This window comes from Gymnoscopelus microlampas (genome assembly GCF_963454915.1).
Source record: "Gymnoscopelus microlampas genome assembly, chromosome: 11".
Lineage (NCBI taxonomy): Eukaryota > Metazoa > Chordata > Actinopteri > Myctophiformes > Myctophidae > Gymnoscopelus > Gymnoscopelus microlampas.
In genome coordinates, this window is record NC_139948.1 from 33,312,391 (window position 1) to 33,327,532 (window position 15,142).

Genomic DNA, 15,142 nt, shown 5'->3' on the forward strand with positions numbered 1-15,142 from the left:
AATGACAAGTTTGTAGATTGTAAACAAAGAAGACAGCCTATGAAGTATGTGTATGTTTGCGGGAGGGATGTCTTTGGAGTTACTGGACTAGCTAAGGCTCAAACTAATACAACAAATCACTCGACAAGCCAACAAATAGAATACCTAAGTCCTGACGTCAATTAAACAATGTTCCCATTCAAATATCCCATTGACTTTTGTTTTTACATGACTTTATATTTGTTCCAGAGGCCAAAAATGCAAGCACGCCTACAAACAATAAAATAAAACTAAATATAATTTATGGCATAGAACCACCACCACCAGTGCGTTCATAGAAACCAGTCTTTTCCGGAGCCATGTGGAGCAAGACATTACTCATTACATGGCTTATTTCCATATTAGTGCAAAAACTCCATATTTGGGCAACATGTTTGGTGGGAGATATACAGTACATACATACTGGGGACTTACAGACAAAATGCTGTTCTAGGCGGCTGACCCCTTTGGTACCATACCGTAAAAAGTCAGAACTAAATTGAAGTGAATTTATGTCCCGGGGGCGTGAAATCAAACTTTGGTACTCTATAAGGACATACAGATAACAATGAGGATGATACTGCCGTGGGCTATTGTTAAAGCTGTTTGTACCGCATTTTCTGAAAAGAAGCGGGAGAAATCTCGGCTGATATGCTCTTGTCTAATCCAGACGGAAAGCTTAGATATTGTTTGCACTAGAGCTGGACGGAGCTCTCATTGTAGATGGAGATGGATCAATGAAGCAGGATGGCTGACTATTTGTCACCGCTAGACTTGACGTGTCGCCAATTATTTTGCTGCTTTCCTGTCTCTTCATCATCATTAGACTTCCATCACAGAGTTATGGGGTTGCCAGTTGGCTTTCTAATTTATCTCCAAGCAGAGTTTGTGAAACATGCAACCTGAATAACTTGCATACCAGGTGTGCCTGCATTGCATATTTGCCTTTTTCATTTTATGCCTCATAATAGTGTCAGAGTTTGCCTATACAAGGAAGCACAAGCCCTTAATTGCTTTTGGGATTTATTTAGGGGACTATTGTTTGTCCTCTGCACCTGCTTGCTGTACCTGCCAGTCAGATAGCTGTGCCCCAAATCTCTAAATCTCTGAAGTAGAGATCAATGCACACCAGAGAGGACAAATATAGAGATAGAGATGGGGGAAAAAATGAGACTGAAGGCAAGCAATGGAGATCTGGACAGGTAGGGAGAGTTAGAATATGGTGGGGGAGTTAACAGCAGTGTCAGTTGTGGTGTATATCAATGGAACTGGTTTATTTTTGTGTGATTGGTTGCGAGAATTTGGGTTGAATGTCAATGTTTTGATTTTACTGCCATTGATTGGCTGGAACACAATTACCTTTACTTTGGCCACTAGTAATGCTAGATTGCTAAACCGCTACTTGCTAAATCATACTTTAAAACAATTTAATTTGATGCTAGAAGTCAAATTGAGCTGAAACTTTGCCCAAATATGGAGATGACTGATGTCTTAGTAGTGACATCATAGTACAGAGATCCACAGAGAAACCACGCCCCCCCCCCCCCATCTTGTATTTTATTTGGTATTAGATCAGTGGTTCTCAAACCCCTATGTGTCCTTGGGAGAGGGGGGCGTTCCAGGGGGTATTGATAGTTGCAGTAGGAACCAAATGAATCCTTACAGGTCTGTAACCGCCCCCTGTAATTCAATTAAGATACTGTAATTCACTTACTGTAGCTCAACGAGTACTTTAGTACTTTTAACGGTACAAATGAATCTCTATACAAGGAATGATATTGTTACGATCCTAATCTTTTACAAAATCACAGGCTATCAGCGTTCATATTTTCACATGTGCTCTTTCAGCAATGTATTTCATAATGTTGACATGGCTTAACCTTATTGTTTACAGTATGTACTATGTAGTATAAAATACTATTGTCAAACAGTATAATAACTGTATACATTTCTGTATGGGTGGTCCCAGTACAGAATCTAAATAATTATAATATTATGATAATAATAATAATAACCGAGTATTAACCCATTAAGATCTGAGGCCGATTCTTCAAATGTCAGTTTTCTGGCAAAACATATATTTCTATGTCAGTGGTTCTCAAACTTTTTCTTGTCAAGGACCCCCAAAATTATACGTATTTGGCCACGGACCCCCTAAAGCAAAGATTTGAGTTAAAAATGTTTGCTTTTGAAAATATATATATATTTGCACACATTTTCATGATTTTTCTAAAATAGCAGATATACAAGCTCGTAGCGCGGCACGAAGTGACGCGCTAAGAGCTTGTATATCTGCTATTTTTGAATAGCCAAAGTATAAAATGGCTACAATCTAAAATGACAAGGATGATTTCCCGGTTTGAATGGGTTAATTAATCACTGTGTACTTATTAGCTACAGTAAAGGTGCATACAAGCAGGGCAGCACAATAAATTAGATCTCTTACAATTACAATGTGTCATGCTACAACACGTGACTTTGTAGATCTGCTATTTTCAGTGCGCGGCGGCGACGCAATGCCCAACCAAGTTTAAATCGGGCATTATGCTGCATTGCCTTGTGGGAAACATCGCTTCTGATTCCACTGATTCCTTTCACTTCCTGTTTTATTGTCTGTGTATTTCTGTTTCTCCCAGTCCTTGTCAAAGTTAATCCATTCAAAGCTAGACTTGGAGTGTGTGAGAGGATGTTTTCATTGTTTGCTGTTGGCAACAATGTTGAAACTCCGGCTTGCTCCTGTGAGGTGCGTGCACATCACTAGCATAGAGCTTAACCATGCTCGACTGCGGTTTCCATGCGGGCAAAGACGGGCTTCTTTTCAAGCAAACAGCCAGGTTCAGTCAGGTGCCCTACCTTGTGAGTTATACACGGAGCTGTCCCATGGTGTGGGTGCTGAAAGTAGTCCAAGGTACAGGCACCATGTAAAGTCAATGTTTCAAATTAGAAAGATTATTTAATAGATATTTTTTATTATACACTAAATGCAATTTAAAAGAATAATATTCTATGCATTACACTATAACAATGTGTATGAAAGTATATAACTGAGCTCTACCAACTGAGAAGTATAAATGGAAAGAAGGTTTTTCAGGCTGTGTGAAAGCTTGAAAATGCAATCATAAAGCATTTTAGGCAACATTATTTTGAATTGGAATTTGGATTGGAAGTACTTCAATTGGGCCAGGTAACAACCACGTCATCTTCCCAACTCTAAAACACTCAATCACATTGTTGTTCTCTGTGGTTACACACACACACACACACACACACACACACACACACACACACACACACACACACACACACACACACACACACACACACACACACACACACAGAGAGAGAGAGACAAGTGTTTCCGAGAATATCAAAGCGCCACAAGGGGAAATGTGATGTCTGAATAACGAACGGTTTAAAAAATGTACTTTTGAGGTTTTGATTTCTTCAAGGGAAAAGTTGAACAGGTCAAAGGAACAGAACATCAAAACAGACATACAAGCAAACACAGTGGACGCCTCATCTCCAGTCGAGACTGTGATTGCTTCCCTTGTGTTGCTCCTGGCCGTGGCTTATCAAAGAGCCCCTTTCATAAGTGCCAGGATCAAGCCACTGCTGTGGTCCCTTGGCGCCCGCTGAGGTGGTTTAGTGGGGTTGTTGCAAACGGAGAGGAAGTCAAAAATGGAAGATGCAGAGGGAAGGGTAGAGGATGCCTGCAAGGGGAATTGGGGATGGGAATATGTTCAGTATGTTCTGAAGAGAGGTGCCTCTGGCTGCTGCAAAAAAATGTATACAGTGTGTAATGTGGAGTTGTTTTCACATGCTATATGTCCGGGAAAATGAATATGTATTTGCTTTAAGCCTTCTGTGCTCCATTGAGTTTTTGCTGACACACCGCCTCATGCACGGCAAATCCAGGTGAAAGCAGAAACGGTGAAGGACACGATTCTAGAGGAAACAAGCAACATGAACACAGAATATCCTCAGGCCATGTGTTCTTCCACGCCACAGCGGTTATGGCTCCATGAAGCCTGATGTATGCCTCGTAAGCTACAACAAGCGGCAGCGGTGCTTAAAAAAAATCTTCACATAACATATTGACGCTAACTTTGGCGACCAAAGACAAGTCAGCCTTGCCTGCGTTGCATTTCAGGTGCTCATTAACCTCCGGCCCCAGGCTTGCATCCTCTGGTCACGTGAGACTAGGTGCTCATTTGCCACCTAATCATCATGATTAGGTGGCAAGCTGTGTGAGTCAAAACAGCCGTTATTGCACACACTTTTCGATGCTGTGTGAGGTGAGTGGGATGATCACAGCCAAAGGCCAGATTATAAAATATTTACAAGTTGATTCCACAAAGACACACTCTACCACAGAGGATGCTTTCTCAGAGAGGAAACGTTTTTTATTAAACACATTCAGTCGAGTGAAATTTTGTTAGCCGGGCAGGCACACAGCTTAAACTTTGCATAATGTAAATGTTGTCTTTCTTTCTCTGACGCAGCAGTGGACCTCCAGGGAATGGTTGCTGAAGTCTTTGCTATCCACTCCACAGGACGGTTGGCAATGGACATCCGGTAACACCACAATGTTCCTGGTGTACAAGCCTACAGCAAAGCTCTGAAGCCTAACAAAGCATTGATGACATAACAATATGGAAGTAAGGCTTTATCTGATAATGTGTGTGCCTACAGTATTGTGATCATGTATTTGAATTTCAAGTCATGTGGTTTGGCTTTTCCTTCCCTGCAGTAATTGCTGGCCATATTGCAATCCCAGCCTCCCTCCCGTCCCTCCACTGTTGGAATGACCTCTTCACCCTAGCCAGGACTGCAGAGTCATACTGTGGATGTGTCTTCCAGCATGAATTGAAAACTCTCTCTTCAAGAAGCTCTTCACGTCCCACCTGTCCCCTGCCTTCCTCCTTCACCCGGACCTGTCTTATGAAAAAATCATAATGGTAATAATTCTACCTGGGTCTTTTTTTTTTGCATAGGGCATCTCTATTATACATGGCTGGTCTAGAAGCAAGAATAATTGTCATTTTTATTGTTTGGAGCCTATCTCATTGTACCCTTGCAGTTGTTTCTACTGGCTGTTTGTAAAGTTGGCGGCCTACAAGATTAACTTATTCTGTTGTTTCACTCAGTGGATAAGAGTGTCAGTGTTTGTTATTGTTGACCCACCAAAAGAGCGATTTAGAATCTTCGGGCCATTTATTCTTTTCATGAAACACTATGAAGCAATCCACCAGGAAAATACAGAGCGTCGCAATCAAGCCCTGTAAAGGTTCTCTGGCACAACATGACAGGGAAAAATATTTTTCTTATTATTTAGACTTGAATTCTTGATTGTAAAATGGGGGAAAAAACAACAACAACCACAGCCAAGGTAATAATTACTAAGCTAACACACAACAATAACGGAGATATGGTTTAGTTTTTTCGGCTTTTTTGTTTCCAGTCCACCAGTTAAACAATGAAATGCTGCATCAAGGTCATAGCAGTCAGAAATGCAGTGTGTGTGTGTGGGTGTGGGTGTGTTTGTGTGTGTCTGTGTCTTTGTCTTAATTACTTTCGGCTTGATCTAAATTGATAGACAGTACAGTGGGTACTGTAACTCATCCAATTAACTACAGTTCCTGCTCACAGATACGTGAACCTGTTCTGAACCTGTACTGGCATGGGTCAAAGAAGTTGCCGGGAGTATTACACAACTTTTTGAGTTTAGTTGGATCCAAATGTATCAATGTGTACAGAACTTTCACATGGACAATGCGCCTGCAAACAAAGCATGAAGTACACCGTGAAGTTTGTGTTGCAGTAATTTAACCCTGAAGGTGTAACTTTCTTTTGCACCATTTACTTGTACTGTTCCTCAAATTACTTTCAATATCTGAATGCTTTCTAAAATATTGTGTAAGCTACCCAATATTTTAGAAAGCATTCAAATTGATATACTGCGTCATAACACACTTTGTCTTTGACAATAAAAAATACAATAGTTTTGTATTTTATTTCTATGGACCCGAGCCCGCTAATAATTTTTTTTAATTTAATTTGTCCTTTTCTTTTTCTGACCCAGGGGACGTCTCCCACACATCGAAGAGAAGAGGCTGTCAGATCAGCAGGAGTCCAGCAAGACTGTTCAGTGTCCTGGTCATGCTCCCAGTATGGCTGCGTCCCAGTGGAGAGGAAACATGGAGAATCTTGCCACTCCCAGGGGGAGGACATCCACATTGGAACCAGCTGCTTCCTCAAGAGAGGTGATGAAGAAAATGAGGTGAGGGAGAGGTAAAACTCCTGTCTGCTGTACCTTCATCGCATCAACTGTCACTACCATCTCACGTCCCAGAATAAGCCTGTCGTTGGTGATATGATATCAGATGCCTTTGTCATGCAAATTGTGTATTGGCTGTTTGTTGTGTAGGCTATTTTTAGTGTCCATAGTTGTTTGTAATTCATTGTCAGTCCAGTAATGGGCCATGCTAATCCTGACTTTTCCATGTGGCATGTCAATAATTTGTTGGAAATTAAGGGCATTCGTCTCGCACTGAATTTTTGAGAAACAAAGTATAAAAGCAGACAAGGTTGAAAGCATAGGAGTGACCAACCCTTCCTTTGTGGAGCTGGGTGAGTCCCATGGTATTTCCCATCATCCTACCTCATGAGCTAACCCTCTCACTCTATTACAGTAGAATTACTTTGCATAAACATGTAACATGTAGCCTCTAATCCTTCAAATACTGTATTAAAGTAATACTAGGTAACGTTTTCAGTAAAACTAAAGTTAAATTGTATATCTTTTGTGAGTGGCAAATGTTTCACAACACCCACTCCAAGAATTTCACCCCCGAAAGCCTTTTATTTATATATTTTCTATTGAACGCCGTCGAGCATGACGTTCCCTCGAAAATGACGTAATCTGGCCGGAAATGGAAGCGGAAATCCACGGGGTTCCTGTTTGGCCAGGAACTACCGCGCCGGTTTCCTGTTTGGCCAGGAACTACCGCGCTAATAACAAAAGGAAACTCACGCTGATTTTAAGAGATTGTATGATTTGAAGAACAAAAAAAAACAGAAAAAGAAAACACAGCTCACGGTAACTAAAGCTCCACTGGCTAAGAGAAACGATCCACAGATCGTATAAAACAATTAAAAGAACGCTTTTTGAAACACTTCCGTCTTCCGGTGAAAACGAATGGAATTCTGGGTAACAGAGGATAAACGAACGGCCTGCAGTGACGGTAATGACCAGCAGAGGCTGCTAAAAGTCGTTTTTTGGAAATTTGCACAGAACAACTTTAAGTAAAGTATAAATCTAAGCTCATTCTAAAGTATGAAAATATATATGTGAATGCTATATACAGTATCTATCCCTAGAGGAAGAAAGAGGAAGAAAGAAAGAAAGAAAGAAAGAAAGAAAGAGAGACAGACAGACAGACAGACAGGCAGGCAGGCAGGCAGGCAGGCAGACAGACAGACAGGTAGTAGTAGGTTACAGTTGATAGATTTATAGGTAGATAGACCGAAAGGTTGGTAGGAAAGACGGTTAACCAGACTGTCGGACGGATGGAGGGATGGATGGATAGATAGATAGAGTGGGCATTTCTGGGCATTTCTGTGCATTCTTGTTCCAGATCATTGGTTCTCCTCCTGTAAGTGCATTTCTTCCATTTTGTTAGTAAGACGGCATATTTGTACAGCAGCGCTATCATCCTCAATTGTCTCAATGTCTCCAACTCCCTCCTGCAGGTACAGAAGGGAGTTCAGAGCTAAATATGTGGTGATATTTGAATCTCTTTCCTGTAATTTGTAGCCTTGACCTTTTGCTACAGTATATTACTACTGCAAAGCTAAGAGAGCCAATAAATTGTTATCTTAGACCAAACTAATATAAATTCTAACTACAGGGTCAGGGACTATGTATCTATCTATTGCCTGTATCCTACTGATCTGTCTGTCTGTCTGTCTGACTATTGGCTGTATCATCTGTCTAGCCCACCCACCCATGATCTCTATCTGTCGCTCTGTCTCTTTCCCTGTCTGCCGGTTAGTCTGTCCATCTATCCCTATGTATCCCTTGGACTGCGAGGAAACTAAATGTCGATGAATTCATATTCATTGCTGTGCAAATGCTTGTATAAGAACTCTGCCTGGTCTCTGGTGGGCAGTGAAGCAGACCAACAGTATAGTGTCATACGGAGTCATCCTCAACCCCGACCACCCCCCTCCCCCCCAGCCACCAACACCACCCACACACATACACACACACGCTGCCTGGTACCTGGGGATGCTGCCCACCGTATGTTTTGTAGCAGAGACCATCCGTGTGCTTTGTCTCCATTAGTATTTATGTGTATGAAGTCATCCAGATTAATCATGAGTAATGTGAAGAGAATTCTGATGAAGTTCCAGTGCAATGTTTCGGTCCCACGAGCACACATTACACTGAATGCACGTCTCTGCGTTCAATTATATATCGTCTAGCCATCAGGGAGAGAGTGTACAGTATAACACATCATTAATTTGAGTATCATTAATATGGATCTGGGAGCAGAGAGAGCCCTAGCTCCTTCATGTAATGAGAGACCTGTGATTAGTGCTGCTCTACCTTATAAGAGCTACAATTAGCTACAATTATAATATATATACTGTATACATTGTGTGTGTATATATTATATTATATATAGTAGAGGTTCGAGCCGCTACGCGGCCCTCACAACTTGTCCCTTTTATGCCCATATATGGAGATCCCTGATGTCATAAGTATATGCCCATATATTGGAACGCCCATATATGGGCATATTGGTTGGATCGGCGGTTCTGGACAACGTTTGTTTGTGGTTATGTCAGAATGACGTGGCTGTGGTTCTGTCCGCCCACCGGCCTGCCTGCCCTCTCATTAGCCAATTTTAATATAAGGATAGGATATATGATTTATATATACTAGAGGTTCGGTCTGCTACGTGCCCTCACACCTACATCGCACCGCCGATCTGACCGATATAACTGACTAGTGGCAGGGGCTTTATCAGAGTACCCATTATACCCATCTGTCTGTGTCAAGCCCCCAGAACCCAGTGGTTGCATTGAAGCGGAATGGACATTCTGGCCATTTGAGGTATTGCAGGTGGGGCCACTGTATATGAACGAGCCCATAGGGCTTCTGTGACCCCAAATAGGCCTCGCCCATCACATTTTCCAATACGTTTCCAACCCGGAAGAAGGGATGATTTCGGCCCATGAGGAGTAGACGATCGCTACCAGCTCCTCAGTGTCATACATGGCCAGGCAGTGGATTTGGTAACCACTTATAAAACATTTTAATTTGATTTTAATACTGAAATGGTGTGTAAGAAAGGTCAGCAGCACCTCTTCTGTTTAAGGAGGCTAGACAAATTTCAGGCGGATAAGTCATTGATGATTTTGTTCTACAGAGCTTTCATAGAGTCTGTTATTTCCTTTGCTGTCATTTGTTGGTATGGAAACCTTTGCATTAGACAGAAAATTTCCCTTAACAGGGTTGTGAGGGGGGCTAGCAAGATTGTGGGGGTACAATTCAGACATATATATATGACCAGCAGGTGCTTAAAGGGAAACTTCACCGATTTTGATAAAAAATCCTATTTTTATGAGGTCTAGGACCCATAAACATGATCCTGGTGTGTTTTTTGTGTTGTGTCTGTGTTTTTAGATGTTTTATCCGTGAGTATCTCATTTGAGATACTCACGCATCAAATGACGCTGATGGATCAGCTCACCTTATGTCCGCACTACATGGTGTCTCAGTGAGACCAAACCCACACACCCCAGGGGGTGTTTCCCAAAGAGTGGGACCAGCCTTCTTTTTTTCCCCTTCCTCAATTGTACAATAGCCTCGGTAAACACTCAGTGGAGATTCTCCACTGGAGAAACGCTAACGCAACAGATATTTATTTGAACCATAAAACACAGAAGAGCAGCTCCACCACAGAGGAATTCAACAGGCTGCGTGCTGAAATAATGCTGGACATGGACACAGCTTGTATGGATTACTTTAGAGTAAGTATGATTGCTGTAAACATTATGCCAACTTGACATAATAATCCAACGTGTAATTGTACTTGATTGCTTTAATGTTAGAGATTAATAAAGTTAGGGTAGTGTACCATGTGTAGGTAACTTCTGATAGACTGCGATGCACGCAGCCCATTGTTTACATTGTACCGTACCGTTCCAATAGCTAGCCAAATGCTAAGCTAAACCACTTGTGTGACAAGCCTAATTTATGCTTTGTTTCTCGTCAGATTTTAAATATAAAGTGCTTATGCCATGGCCACAGATGTTACAATTTGAATCGGGTGGGTGTAAGTACCCGTATCTGTCGTATTGTTAAATAAAAAAGCATTTTTAACCGATCGGTGGCCATTTTCTCATTGATATATAATGTATGGGAAGTGCAATACACCTCCCCACCGATAGGATCGGCATAATAAATGGCCGCCGATCGGATTAAAATGCTTTTTTATTAAATAATACGGAAGATACTGGTACTTAGACCCACCCGATTCAAATTGTAACATCCGTGGTCATGGGATAAGCACTTTATATTTGAAATCTGAACGTTTATGTAGATGTACGGATTGTACATGTAGAAAGTGCAAACACCAGGTTGAAGCGCCGCCATGACAGTCATGTGTCACGGCTATTTCGTCCATAGACTCGCGGGTCGGGTCCCGAAAATAGCAGATCTACAAGCTCACAACGCGTCAGACTCGACACTTTGTGAGCTTGTAGGTCTGCTATTTTCGGCTCACATGCAATATTAGTATAAATTAGGCTTCACCTCGGATGACATCTAATCTACAAGTCTAATTATCTAATGTGTTATTTTCAACAGGACAGAATGGAGGAACTGCTGATGAAGAAAGACCTCGGACTCACGAGATATTCATATATATAATTTTTCTAAATAAAACGGTTACATTTACAAACTGCTTGCTCTACTCATTGATCATGGTATATTCTACATTGTGTAAGCATTTATAATGACAAAATGTATGAACACCCAATTCTATAAGGGTTCTTTTGAACTGTTTCATGATATAGTAGATGGTCTTCCATTTGTCAGAATGGTACATAATTACATGACTGTAAGCATTACAGATATAATAGTGAAAAACTCTTGTTCATTCTGTTAGTATTTACTTGTGTACATGTAATCATTATTTTTCTGGGGACCCCAGCACATTGGATTAAACTTTACTGGTCTTAGATACAATAGGCTATAGTAAAACCTAATATTATCCATACACCAATTGAAAGCATGAAACGGTTTAGTTTAGTCCAAAGAATATAACTGGAAATGACAGTGAAACATTATGCTCTCAGATATACGGAGTCACACATGACATGAGTATGAAACATTTTGTTTTATTATATTGTTGACTATGCCGCATCTCCATGGATGGCCGACTCCCAAGTAGAAGATGGACGTCATGTCACCAGCACCGGACTGTCTAGACATTCATCATTCTAAAGCATTCAGTGTTGCCAGATCTTGTGAGAGAAATAAGCAACCAGGTATATGAAAACAAGCCCAAAAGAAAATACGTAAGCCAAGAGCACTTTAAACCTAGACATGGGCTATTTGAAAAATGCCGATCTACAAGCTCACAACGTGTAAGGATGTGATGCAGTGTGAGCTTGTAGATCTGCTATTTTCCAAAAAATCTTGAGGGGAAAAAAGTGCAGATTGTGGAATATTTTTTAAACATTTTAACAACACATTTTTGGTAGGGTCTCCCTGGCAAATGTTGGCGCGCAGTGCACAGATGAGGGTCCTTGGAAAAGTACATGAACATGTTTGAGAACCACTGGTTTAAACAACAATCAAAACATTTGGAAACGAGCCCAAATATCAACTACATTTTAGAAACCAGCCGCTTATAATAAGCAGACGTGGCAACACTGGCCAATGTGCTGTATGTGTTGTTGTTGATATGTTGTAGTGAGAACTGGGAGGGGAAAGTTACAATGTAGACCACGCCCCCACGCAGCCTCCTCCCCACAAGGAAGTGCAGTGCCCCAAAGCATTGTGGTCATTGTAGTAATGCAGCCAAACCCCAGTCATCCAGTCAAACCCCAGTCAAAAACACAGACTTCTATATTTTTCTGGCCATAGGGTGCAAATTTGAAATTTTGCTACTGTTATCTACTACTAATATTATTAACATTGAGTGACTGGGACTTCTTCCAGGGGTGAAGTGCTCCTTTAAGAAAGCATCATCTAGTAGAGCAGACAGCTCTCATCCCCTAAATCCTGAATATGAATTCTTGCCTTCCGGCCAACAGTTAGAGGCCCCTGCAACTACAAATTCTCATTTATACCTAAATCCATTTTTTGCGATTTTTTTCCGTGTTTGTGACTTTTTTTTTCTTTTTTGTTACTTTATTTCGGTTAATTTGGTGAATTCGGTACAAAAAATGTACTTCATGAAGTGTAAATGTCGGAGGTTTTTCTATTTTCTCTTCATCACAAAAGTGGGAGGGATATCCCTGAGTCCCTGATAACTGAGTATGTTCAAATCCCCCCCACCCCCCCTCTGCGTCCCTGTTATACAGTCTATGTATAACTAGACGCGTCGCAATTGGCAATTGCAAAGTGTGGTTGCGCCGACGCCGGTCGGGACTCGAGTAATACGCTGGGAGGAATACCGTCGGAGACTGCGCCAATTACATTGTCACGTCACTCCTGAGATCGCTTGCGTTTCATTTTGAAGGGACTGACTCCCCCAAAAATCATGTTTTTGCATCAAACGGTGACATTTTGCGCATTCGTGGCGCCCCCTATGGGTCAAAGTGGAAATGCTTTTGGGGAGTCGTTGAGTAAATCACCCTCGACATGTGATTTAAATTTGGGATCGATTGGACATTTCGTTCGTGATTTTTGACATTTTTGGTAAAATGGGTCCCTCCCACTAACTTTGGAAACAATTTACGGAAGAACGGTAAGGACTATGAAAATGCCGTTTGGATATGTTTACCGCATGGGCCCAGAGATCATGTGTACCGATTTCTGTGACATTTGGACAAAATATGTTGGAGGAGGAGCTAAAAGTGTGGTTTGAAGAAAATTCAAAATGGCGGAAAATCTATCCAGATCTATCCAAATGGGCGTGGCCTATATGGGGAGTTGCGTCGTGACCCAAGGAATCCAGGGGAAAATAAATTTTGATTTTACGACCTACGGTTCAAGAGTTATAGGCCAAAACGTAAAGTGGGCTGTTATAGCGCCACCATGTGGCCGACTGGTGTGATTATTTTTTAAATAATTTAGCAATAAACTATTAACCTCCCCTCCAAGTCTTGTAACTGTAGCCCTTACGGTTTCCGAGAAAGAAATACTTGAATGGGAGTTTTTGCAATTCCCATGAAAGTGAATGGGGAAATTTAATGCACTAATAAATCAATATCAAAAAATCTATCCATACGCAAATGGGCGTGGCCTATATGGGGAGTTGCGTAATGACCCAAGGAATCTAGGGAAAAATACATTTTGATTTTACGACCTACGGTTCAAGAGTTATAGGCCAAAAGGTAAAGTGGGCTCTTATAGCGCCACCATGAGGCCGAATGGTGTAATATTTGTTTAAATAATTTGGCAATAAACTATGAACCTCCCCTCAAAGTCTGGTAACTGTAGCTCTTACGGTTTCTGAGAAAAAAATACTTGAATTTTAGTGTTTTCACTTTTCCATTGAAGTGGATGGGGAAATTTAATGCACTAATAAATCAATATCAATTAAACTATGCAACCAATCTCTTAGCCTTATGCAAGTGCACGATTCCCGGTCAGACCGGTCATTTTGACATATAGCACTAAATTGGGAAAAATAAACTGTGGGAGGAGTAGCGGCCCGAAGTATTGTTTATCTATAAATAAATAAACAAAGTATAAGGAGTACTATAGTCTGGTTGCCCTGTTAGGGCACGGTGCCCCGTAGGGGGTGGGGGTGGTGCAATTTAAAAGGAGAGGAATATATCTAAATCAATTTTAGTTTTTTTAATATATATAACATTTTGATTTAAAATTCAATTCATAAGACCATTGTGGCAGTTTAATCACTTTAAATCTGGTATCCTTCTTTTGATAGCCTGGCATGGCCAGACTAATATCGCTGCGTAGATATTAGTCTGGAATCTCTGTGCGGAACCTGCATTTCCAAGGGAAGGATTAAAAAAATGCCTCTGATTGGTGCCCCACAACTTCGGGGGCAGCGAAATCAAATCACAACCGAGGGGGGCCAGACCTAATCTGCCGAGGGCTTCTTTTTTTTTTGCACTGGCAGATTTGTTTGGTTTCCAGGCAACTCTTTTGGTCATGTCATTTTTGCCAAAAATGTTCAGATTGAGGCTATGGCTACCGGTACTTGGCGAGGGCCGGGGTGTCTTAACTGACTTTATTCCAAGAAAAACTAGCAAAGAAGAATTGTATCCAAAGTAAACGAAGAAGTGTTTATTATTTCAATTAAAGAAAATAAAAAAAAAATACTATAAATAAATATTTTTAAAAAAAAGCCTTGATGCCTCCCAACCATCACCAGGCATTTCACTATTCCATCCATGTAAGATTACCTTAAACAAGATACACCATTTCCTCTCTAAGTGATCCTTTCAAAATAAAATGCACACATTATTCATAGTTACTACCGTGCAGAGAAGGAAATTCTGAAGGAAATCTAAGCTAGTTAAATCAACATGTCACATTCAATAATCAAATTAGTGATATACAAAAACTTCAAATTCAAGGTGGAGGCTGCTAAATAACAAACAATAATAACTTTATCTATTCCAAAATAATATTTGAAAACTTGTCTCCAACACATACTAAAGGCATACAGGACTACGGTTGGTGCCTTGCACGGTTGCCTCCGCTGTCGGTGTGTGAATGAGTGAATGTAACACACATTATAAAGCACTCTGGAAAGGTGAAAAATATATAGAAAGGGCAGACCATATCACTTTGACAGTTGTGCAACTACTCAAAGCTACTGTATAAGACTGACAAAAGCTTGTGAGTACTGTAGTGTAACATTTGGACAATTGTGTTTTTACAGTCATTTACAGTGCATGCCTGCCTTGT